This window comes from Ursus americanus, chromosome 21 (genome assembly GCF_024610735.1).
Source record: "Ursus americanus isolate L20-20 chromosome 21, mUrsAme1.1.p, whole genome shotgun sequence".
NCBI lineage: Eukaryota > Metazoa > Chordata > Mammalia > Carnivora > Ursidae > Ursus > Ursus americanus.
In genome coordinates this window covers 55610162-55620819 of record NC_142147.1, presented here as the reverse complement: position 1 = coordinate 55620819, position 10658 = coordinate 55610162, and the positions used below count along the sequence as shown (strand labels likewise).

At 51.0% G+C, this 10658-nt stretch overlaps 1 long non-coding RNA gene across 1 annotated transcript; it reads right to left on the bottom strand.

Moving 5' to 3' along the window:
* Positions 1–6053: 6053 nt before the first annotated feature.
* Positions 6054–8956, bottom strand: LOC123786987 (uncharacterized). Its single transcript, XR_006778083.2, has 4 exons — positions 8857–8956; positions 7317–7716; positions 6691–6821; positions 6054–6345 (listed from the first exon to the last, which is right to left on the bottom strand). It is a non-coding gene; the product is annotated as an uncharacterized LOC123786987 (long non-coding RNA).
* Positions 8957–10658: the final 1702 nt, after the last annotated feature.

Below are 10658 nucleotides of genomic sequence, written 5' to 3'. Positions count from 1 at the left end.
CACGTCTGTATGTAAGGGTACTCTTGTCTGTAAAGGCTGTCATTTGGGTAAAAGCCCCACCTTTTAAAATCTGCATAAGAACACAGCTTCTATACACAAATGTATAGATCCCATGTGTACAGATCGCTCCAGAATATACGCCTGCATACCAGTGTTAAGGACCCCTGACATCTGTAGAAGGACCCTTCCCACCCCAAGAAGAACCCCACTCATCTATCTAGGGACCCCTCCCATCTTTATAAGAATGCCTGCCGTGTGTCTAAGAGCCTCTCCAAACCCTTAAGGATTACTTCAATGTACATCAGGATCCCCCTGCCCCTTGTCATTCACTGTACAGTTTACAGAGTATTTTTCCAGCCAGTGTCTCTAATGAGTCTCACAGAAACCTCCTGATGCCACACTGATACGTGGGGAAGTAGAGACCCTTGGAGGGGACCCAGATACTTTGACATCACCACCCAGGCAGTCACTGTGGGAGCTAAAACTAAGTTTCCCAGGAATCTGCCACAGGGTTTCTCCCCACCTTGTGGAGCTAAGCTAGACTTTGCCACCTGGGGTCCCCACACCTGGCCTCCCCTGGAAGGACTGAGATGGGCAGGAGGGAAAAGGTGAGGTTAGTACTCCACCTTGCCCATCCCATTGCTAGGAGAAGAATAATGATAGCAGTGGTGATGATGGTGGTGATGATGGAGATGATGGTGGTGATGGTGTTGATGATGATGGTGATGGTGGTGGTGATGGTGTTGATGATGGTGATGGTGATGATGATGGTGATGGTGGTGATTGTGGTGATGATGGTGGTGATGGTGGTGATGGTGATGGTGGTGATGATGGAGGTGATGGTGATGGTGGTGATGGAGATGATGGTGGTGTTGGTGTTGATGATGGTGATGGTGATGATGGTGATGGTGGTGATGGTGATGGAGGTGATGGTGGTGATGATGGTGGTGATAGTGGTGATGGTGGTGATGGTGATGGTGGTGATGGTGGTGGTGATATGGTGGTGGTGATGGTGGTGGTGATGGTGATGATGGTGGTGATGGTGATGGTGGTAATGATGGTGATGGTGATGGTGGTAATGGTGGTGATGGTGGTGATGATGGTGGTGATGGTGGTGGTGGTGATGGTGGTGATGATGGTGATGGTGATGGTGGTAATGGTGGTAATGGTGGTGATGGTGGTGATGATGGTGGTGATGGTGGTGATGCTGATGATGGAGACAGGGAAGAGTGGGGATAGCTGCCCTCACCACAAACACACACACACACACACACACACACACACACACACACACACACACTCTTTCTCTCTCTCATCATTTCTACCCTGGTCTTCTCCAGCCCACCTCCAATTCCAACTCCAGTGGCTGAAGGCATGTCCTCCACTGTGCCCAACCAGATGGACTGCATGGGGCCTGGAGATGACAAAGTTCCTGAGATGAGAAGCCATGAGTTGTGCTAAGTGACCCCAGGCAGGTGACTTCCCATCTTGGAGTCTCTGCTTCCCTATCTGTAAACTGAGGGGAAAGAGATGAGATTAGCCTGTTCTAAAAGCCTTTGTTGGATAATCTTCTACATCATGACTGCAGCCAATGTTTGCAGAACCAGCAGGACTTACTAAGGGGGAGAAGAATTCCAAATTCCATAATGTGTGTAGCTGGGCTCATGTATCTGTGGGTGGGGTGACTCAGTGACTCCAGAGCACTCAGTGGCTCCCTATTGCCCATGGGATCAGGTCAAACAAACCCTCTTAGTCCTGCTTTCAAGTCTCCCACCATCTGGCCTTATGCCCACCATCCCCAGTATGCATATTTGAGGGTGGTGGGTTTCTAACTTGTGGGACTTCAATCACATTGAGAAATACATTTTATAACGTGACCTGGTGCACACACACATCCGAAGTGAAGCGTTTCATGAACAAAACTGACCTCCACTAAGCATAATGCTCTCAGATATCATGTATGCTTATTCTATTTCTGAAATAAAAATCTGACCACAACCTAAATTTTTCAGGACTGGCTAATGGGTCTTAACCTGCAATCTGAAAAACACTAATCTTGAATTCCAGAGAACCATCTGGGTTGGTGTTAGAAAAGGAGTAACTCTTACTAAGTAGGAGTAGATTATATTGGCTTCCCGGGGTAGGGGTGGGGGCTCAGTGTTTTACTCCCACACCCCTCCTCACAGCATGTGTGCATGCATGAACAGACAGACAGACATACACACACAAATACCACTCCCTTTCACTCCCCTTCAGAAAAAGGTTGACTGAATCTCCCTTTCTCCCTCTGGCTCCTTCTCTTGTGTCCATCTCTGTCTCTTTCACATAGAGTTTGGGTCTCCGAAGGTCCACATTCTTTAGGGCAGTGCTTCTGGCCTTTACTGATTAAACCAGGGCATCAACCCAGTCCATGGGAGAGCTGAGATGCTGTCCGATAGAAATTTGTTCTCTTTGACCTTCTCCTGCCCTTGCTTCCTGAGTCTGTTTCTCGTGGGAAAGATAAATGGTTTTCCCAGGGTAGTCCCTGAGCATTTCTAGTGTTTTTGGCTGAATACCACCGCAATGCCATCCCAAGCTCTGTAGGTGTTAATTTAGGGCTGGGGTGCCTGAGAACCCCCCAGTGGAGGAGGGCTCAGAGAACGTGGTTGTTCCTCCCTAGTTTCAGCCAATGATTGCCATATGGGAAGAGGGACATAGCATTGCCAGATGTTTCAAATTTCCAGGAGAAGACAGAAATCCGGATATTTTTAAAAGCAAAATCCCTCAGCTCTTAAATGTTAAAACTAATTCAAATAAAAAAAAAATACTGTGTGGGCCAAATAAAACCTGTCTGTGGGTTGGAGCTGGCTGATTTTTAAGCTCTGGTCTAGCCAGTTGCTCAGCAGCACCAGCAAGCCGAGGAAGGGGCCCACGAAGAGGCTGTGGAGGAGCAGCCCAGAGAGGCAGGAAGGAAGCCAGAGAGAGGCAGTAATGCCGCCTCCTCCAGGAAGGCCTCCGGACCTACCTCTCTTAACAGAAGACTGGAGCAGGTCCTGGCTAAAGAGTTCAGCATGTACTCCCCAGGACTCAGACTCTGCTTAACAAGGTGGTTGAGTATATACTGTACGAGTCCGTTTGGATGGTGTTCTAGAAGAGACAAAACTAACCGATGGTACCAACAGTAATGAGAGCAAGGGTTACCTCTGGGAAGGTGGGGACAGGGCTGACTGGGAAGGGACTGGAGCGAGGGCATCATTCTGTATTTTGATAAGGGTTCGGGTTTCACAGGGATCTGTATTTGTGCTACACCTAAGATTTGTGCATTTCAGGGGCGCCTGGGTGGCACAGCGGTTGGGCGTCTGCCTTCGGCTCAGGGCGTGATCCCAGCGTTATGGGATCGAGCCCCGCATTGGGCTCCTCCGCTATGAGCCTGCTTCTTCCTCTCCCACTTCCCCTGCTTGTGTTCCCTCTCTCGCTGGCTGTCTCTATCTGTGTTAAATAAATAAATAAAATCTTAAAAAAAAAAAAGATTTGTGCATTTCACTGCAAATTTTACCTCGAAACAAAATAAGAACGCCAGCAAATCCTATGCACGCTTAGGTATTGGGGAACGGGGGGGGGGGGGCTGTAGCAGGTCTTCGGTTTCCTTTGAAATGGATCAAAAAAGAAAACAAGATGGATCGACGGTGGGGGACAGATACGTAGTAAAGCAAACTATTAATGGTGGAATCTAGGTGGCAAATATCTGGGTATTCACCGTAATATTTCCGGTTTTGTCCAGCTGTGCCAGGGTATAATTGGTAGGGAACACCATGTAGTTTCAAGGTATACAATGTAATGATTTGATATGTGTATATATTACAAAATGACCATGACTGTAAGGTTCCTTAACATATCCACGACCTCACATAGTCCCATTTTGTATGTGTGCGTGGCAAGAACTTTCAAAATCTCTCTTAACAACTTTCACCTCTACAATATGGTATTTAATGACAGTCACATGGGATATGTTAGATTCCCAGGACTTAGACATCTTATAACTGCAACTTTCCCCTGTTCCCTTCTGCCCGCCCCTCCCCCCGGGGAACCAGCAGTCTGTTCTCTGTATCTGCGTGTTTGGTTTGTCTTACTCTACACAGGAGTCAGATAGTACGGTGTTTATCATTCTCCCTCGGACTTCTCTCGTCTAGCATAATGCCCTCGAGGTCCAGCCACGTGGTCACAAATGGCAGGACGTCTCTGACTTAGTGCTTTTGTTTTCTCCCAATAGATACCCGAGGCGGGTTTGCTGGAGTATGGGCATTTCTGTTTAATTTTTTGAGGAGCCTGCATACTGTTTTCTGCCGTGGCTACACCAGTCTGCATCCCCATGGACAGGGCAGGAGGGTTCCTTTGTTCTCCACGTCCCCCCCAACCACACTTGGTGTCTCTTCGGTTTTTTGATTCTAGCCATTCTGGCAGGTGTGAGAGGATATCTCACTGTGGTTTTGATCCGCATTTCCCTGATGATGAGTGAGGTTGTACGCCTTTAAGGGACCCATTGGGTCATCTGTAAATCTTCTTTGGAAAAACGTCTCTTCAGCATCTTTGCCCATCTTGTAACTGGATTCTTTGGGTTTTTTCCCCACTGGAATATTTTTTCAACTGTTTATGTTTGAAATTTCTCATAACAAAATATAGAGAAGAAAAGAGCAGGAGCAACAGGATAGATAAAGTATATTGGATTATAACCCAAACATGAAATAAATATCTGTAAATCCAAAATGATATAAATAAACGATTGGGAAAAGTAAGAAATGTGATGCATGGGAGAGAATAGACAAATCTCCTTTGCAGAAGAATTCCTAATAATTTACGTGGAAATTCTACCCTCAAGGAGATGGATCGCACAACTCCCTACTCTTTGAGGTTGGGTTGAGCATGGCGGCGTCCTTCCAAAGGGAACAGCATGAAAACTGGGGGAAGGGACTAACTTTGTCGTCTAGAGACCTCACCAACACTGCCTCCCAGGGATTAGGACCAGCGTTAGCCATGATCAGTCGTGTGGATTATGCCCTCCATATGGTGTGTTGAAAATGGTACTCACCTCTGTGGTTTTTCTTCCCCGTGACCCTAGTCTAATTATGGGGAAAACATCTGTCAATCCCCAGTTGAGGCACTTTCTACAAAATACCCGGCCAGTCCTCCTCAAAACTGTCAAGCTCATCAAGAACTAGAAAAGTTTGAGAACCTCTCGGAGCCCCGAGGAGCATAAAGTGACATGGGGACAAATATAACGTAGTCCCCTGGATGGGACACTGGCTCAGAAGGTCACTTGGTAAAAAACAAAGGGGATCCTAATAAAATGTGAATGTTCGTGAACAATAATGCCTTGACATTGGTTCACCGGCTGTGACAAACGTACCATAGCCGTTCAAGACATTAACAGCAGGGGAAACCGGGTGAAGGGTGTATGGGAACTCCGTGTACCAGCCTTGTGACTTTTCTGTAAACTTGAAACTAATCTAAAATCAAAATTTACTTTAAAAAAATCCAAGTTCAAAAAAAAAATGATAGGATAGTAAAAAAAAAAAAGTCTGGGCTCACTGGTGTGAACAGGAAACAGCTTTATTCTTTCTCACCCTGCCTTCACACACCATCTGTCTGAGTCCCCTCTTCCTCCCCCAGGGCTATATCTGGAGCCGATCTTCCAGATTTTCTTGCCATTTTGGGGTTTTCCAACTGTCCCAATTTCAGGGGGTCAATAGTCCAGCCGAACTCAATACCAAAACATCCATCTGGCATCCAAAGTCGTTCCCTGTCTCCCGGGGGAGGCCTGAGCTGAGACCCCACAGACCAAGCATGGGGAGGAGGGCAAGGCGTCACTTTGTCCAGTCTCCTCTTTGAGTCCTTGGGAAGCCACCTCCGCTTTCCTTCCACCCACAAAGAATTTCCGCGTCCCTTCTCAGAGTCACATTGTTGCCGGTGCCCACCGACCACCAAGAGCGCAGCTGGGGTTGCATAGGCTGGCGTTACTCCTCACTGCGGGGAGAGGCACCGCACGCCAAGCGCCAGGCTGCTCGGGGCCCCCCTACATTCTTGAGTTGCAGTCCTCACCCCCTAGTGCCTCAGAAGTGGCTGTATTTGGAGACGGGATCTTTGAAGAGGTAATTCCGTTCCATGAGGTCCTATGGTGGCTTCTAATCCAAAGTGACTGATGCCCTTCTAAGAAGAGGAGATTAAGACACAGATGGGCACAGAGGGAAGACTGTGTGAGGACACGGGGAGGAGGTGGCTCGGATTCCGACAGCAATTCTGATGTGCTTCCCCCTACACATCCCACCAACCAGCTGGGGATCTTCCAAGTCAAGTCAGTTCTGACATTATCTGCGTGGAGACAGCGTCAGATCCCACAGGTTAGGGGCTCAGTCCCACAGGACGGGCCCCCAACACACAGCTCAGATTCCAATCTACCCACTGGCTGTAGACCCCGGGGTCCTGCATCCCCCTCCCCTGGTTCGACCGATTTGCTAGAGTGGCTCACAGAGCTCAGAGGAACATTATACCAGTTTATGATAAAAGGACGTGCCTCCGGGACAGCCAGATGGGAGAGGGGCCCAGGGTCAGGCGTGGACAAGGGCAGGAGCTTGTCTGGGGTTGAATCGTCTCCGGCCCCCTCCCCTCCACCCGGAGGAGCCGTCCACAGGCCACCTCTTTACAGAAACAGCACACCTTCATGGCTCTCACCACTCGGGGAATAGCAAGGGCTCTAGGTGACAAATCGCAGTATGACAACAGCAATCTACAAGCCAAGGAGACACCAGCTGTAGCAACGCCCTGATCTTGGATTTCCAGCCTCCAGCCTGTGAGAAAATAAATACCCGTCGTTCAGGCCCCTAGCCTGTGGACCTCTGTGACTGCAGCCTGAGCAGACCGACACGGGGGTGCTGGAAAGGAGTGCTCACGGGATTCCCAGGTACGGGGGGCATTTGGAGCAGGGTCAAAGGAAGAGAGGGGTTTGCTCCAGATTTGGGTGTTGTCAGAAAGTGGGGGCTCTTCCGTGAGACGTCCTGGCGGGGCTGAGAGCCGCACATCCACGCCCCAAGTCCAGAGCTCCTGCTTCCCTGTTGGCCGATCCCCACTCTCCTCTCCTCCAGTCCCTCCCAGGCCCAGAGGCTGCTTCTGGTCCCTGACCGTCTGCACAGGTGATGGGTGTCACGTCGGCCTCGGCCCAGAGCCCCGCCCCCTGCAGCAGGCTCCAGCCTGGCCCTGGGACGCCGGCCGGTGTGGGAGCACGGGCTGCCGACCGTCGACCGTCCCGTGGGGAGGAATAGGCTATACCGAACCTGGGAAGTTACCTGCTCCTCCCGCAGTCCTGCCGGACCCTCCTGCTCCCACTCTGCAGGACACGCAGGGGTGGGGGTGCGGGTCTCCCCTCAGGCCGTCCTCTGGGGGCCCTCATCGCCGGGCAGCTCCCGCCGTGTCCCACGAGCCCTGATCTGTGCGCTTGAGGTGCCAGCAAGCGCGGTCCAGCCAGCGGCTCACCTGAGCCCCAAGGACACCAGGCTGCAGCTCAGTCCCCCGCAGGCAGCAAGGTGCTTTACATCGCAAGTGTTCTTAGTACTCAGGTACAGAAAGGCCGGCAGTTCAGGAGGCAGGCAGCTGGCCCTGGGCAGACAGTTTCTCAGAGTCACAGATTCCAAGAGGAGGGACACTCTCCTCCCAGCTGGCAGGTGACGGATTTCTCGCCGCATCCTTCTGGGACACAGAGGCAGACACAGAGACTGGGCCAGCGTGCTCGCGTGTCTCTTCCTCTCCCTGTAAGGGCCCTAATCCCATCCTGGGCACCCCCCCCATGGCCTCAGCTGATCCTAAACACTTCCCAAAGGCCTCCCTTCCGAAGGGCGTCACAGTCAGGGTAGGGCTTCCACACAGGAATCTGGGCAGACAAACGTTCAGCCCTTCGCACCCTTCGAGAAGGGAATGCACGCCCTACTCTGCAAAGCACACTTCAAAGAACACCACCCTCTTGTGAGCCTCCACTCAAAATTGGGGGACTGGGTCTATGTGCCACTGCTGGAGGCTAGGGACAGGCTCTGTGGGGAGGCCTGAGGACATCACTGCGACCTCAACCAAAGAGTAGAGACAGCGGGAAAATTCCCTCTTTCTTTTTTTTTTAAGATTTTATTTATTTGTGATAGAACGAGAGCGTGAGTGGGGGAGGGGAGCAGAGGCAGAGGGAGAAGCAGACTCCCCGCTGAGCAGGGAGCCCCATGCGGGACTCGATCCCAGGACCCTGGGATCATGACCTGAGCTGAAGGCAGACGCTTAACCCACAGAACCACCCAGGCGTCCCAAAAATTCCCTCTTTCTTAAAACCAGCTTAATTGAGGTATAACTGACGTGCAAAAAAAAAAAAAAAAAAAAAAAAAAAACTGTACATATGTCCCGTATATAATTTGCTGACTCTGGACGCGTGCAAACACCTTGACACCATGCCCACAATCCACGTGACACCAGAGCCAGCACTTCCCAGTGTCCTCCCGCCTCGTTTATACACTCAGTACTCTCCTCTGGGAAGGGTTTTGCGTCTGCCAGAAAAACAACCCCCCAGCTCTCCAGAACTTTTATGTGTAGGTTGGGTTTTGTTTTGTTTTGTTTACTTTTTGCTGTTTTAAATTTTTAAATTAAAAACCGTTTTGATCGTGGGAAAATCCACATGACCTAAAATTCACCACCTTGACCATTTTTAAGTGTGCCGTCCACGGCATTAAGTACGTTCACAATGTTATGCAACCAACTTCCAGAACTTTCTCATCTCGCAACACTGAAACTGTCCCCGTCAAGTGACTCCCAGTTCATTGCCCCTCCCCCGGCCCCTGGCACCCACCATCCTACCTCCAGCTCCCTGAATGTGGCTCCCGGGTGCCCCGGGGAAGTGCAGTCCTACACGGACGGTCTTTTGTGACCGGCTTACTTCACTCTGCATGATGTCCTCCAGTTCTTCTGTGTGGCAGCCTGTGTCACAATTTCCTTCCTCGAGATGGAGCAGTGTTCGGTTTTGTGCACGTGCCACGTCGGGCTTCCCCTCTCACCTGCTGCCCCCCCACCCCAGGCTGCTGCGCGTGTGCCGGGGCTGGGATCACCTGCGTGTATTTACTTTGCGATTCTATTTTCCACTTCTTATTTTGAAGTAGTTTTTAGATGTAGAGAAGAGGGCAAAGACGGTGCAGAGTTCCCAGTGCACCCGTCACACCGTGTTCCCTGAGGTTCATGTCTGACGGAGGGAGGGTTCATGGTCATGGTGACCCAGGGACCCCCACTGACACGGGAGCATTTACAACTGCATTCGAAAGTCCCGGCTCCCACGAGTGTCTTCTCTCCCATCAGGATCCCACATGACATGCAGTGTCCCCCAGTTCGTGGCCGTCCTGGCTCTCTCTCTGCTTCTCACGACCCTGACAGGAGGAGGGATTCTGTCTAACCTCCCGCAGTTTGGTTTGGTCTGATTTTTTTGTTCATAACTGGACGGAAATTGTGGATTTGGGGGGGGGAAGAAAACCAGAGAGGCGATGTGCCCTTCTCGTCACACAGGCTGTTTTTCCCTGATGCTTTGTTATTTTCTGGTGGTGATGGGGACCCCAGTGTACAGCACTATGAATGTATAAATCACGGACAGAGCTGTGGGAGAAGAGTGTGAGGAGCCATGAGGGGCATACCCAGAGCCCCATTTTAGTTGTTCTGATGAGGAAGTATTTTAGAGGAAGTGATACAAGAAGCTGTGGGGGGTTTCAAGCAGGAGTAATGGCAGGTGCAAAGGCCCTGAGGCAGAGAGAAGCTCAGGGCTGGAGGAACTGGGAGAAACAGTATATGTGTGGGGGTGGGGTGGCTGGCGCGGGCAAGAGAGGCAGTGTGCTAGGGGCTGGCGCTGGGGGGTGTGTGGCCAGGACCGCCTCCTGCAGGGTCCGCAATCTAGAGCCGCTTGGAGCGTGAGATGGCATTGGGAGCTTCTGAGTATCTGGGCATGCAGCGAGTCTGTGAATGGAGTTTGAATGGACAGGTGTGCAGGCCCAGACACTGCGGATAGGTTGAGCTCCAGTAGGTGTGCCAAAATGAAACCATTTTCTTTATAGCATGACAGGCATGGAGGGACAGGCTTGGCCACCAGCTCAGGAAAAGGGAGCATAACCTCCGACTCCTGTAATCCCTTCCGAACGACGCCGGACAGCTATGCCTCACCTGTGCTCGCAGGAAGAGGAGCATTCAAGGACTTTCTCTCTCTCTCCTCTTTTTCCTTTCTTTTGCTCTCCCCGCTTTGCACTTGCTGTCTTTTGTAGGGTGGGGGCTGCAAGCTGTCCTGCCAGGTGGGGAACCTTGCTCATGGGACTGAGCAGAGAAATGGACTGCGAGCTGGTTTGGTGGGGGAAGGGCAAGCTCTGAATTCACTGCACAGCTGTTCTCTGCCCCCACGGGGCAAGTTGTAAAGGGAGACAGCCAGACAGCCAGGTTCCAGTCTCAGAGCTGCCGCTTACCAGCTTCGCGACCCTGGGACTAGGAACACCCATTGTTAAAAACGCAGATGACCGTCCTCACGTCCAGGGCATGGCACACAGTCCGGGCTCGATAAGCAATAGCTCGTACTTTTCTTAAAGAGGTGAAATTCACAAGACATAAAGTAACCATTTTAAGCATCCTGTTTT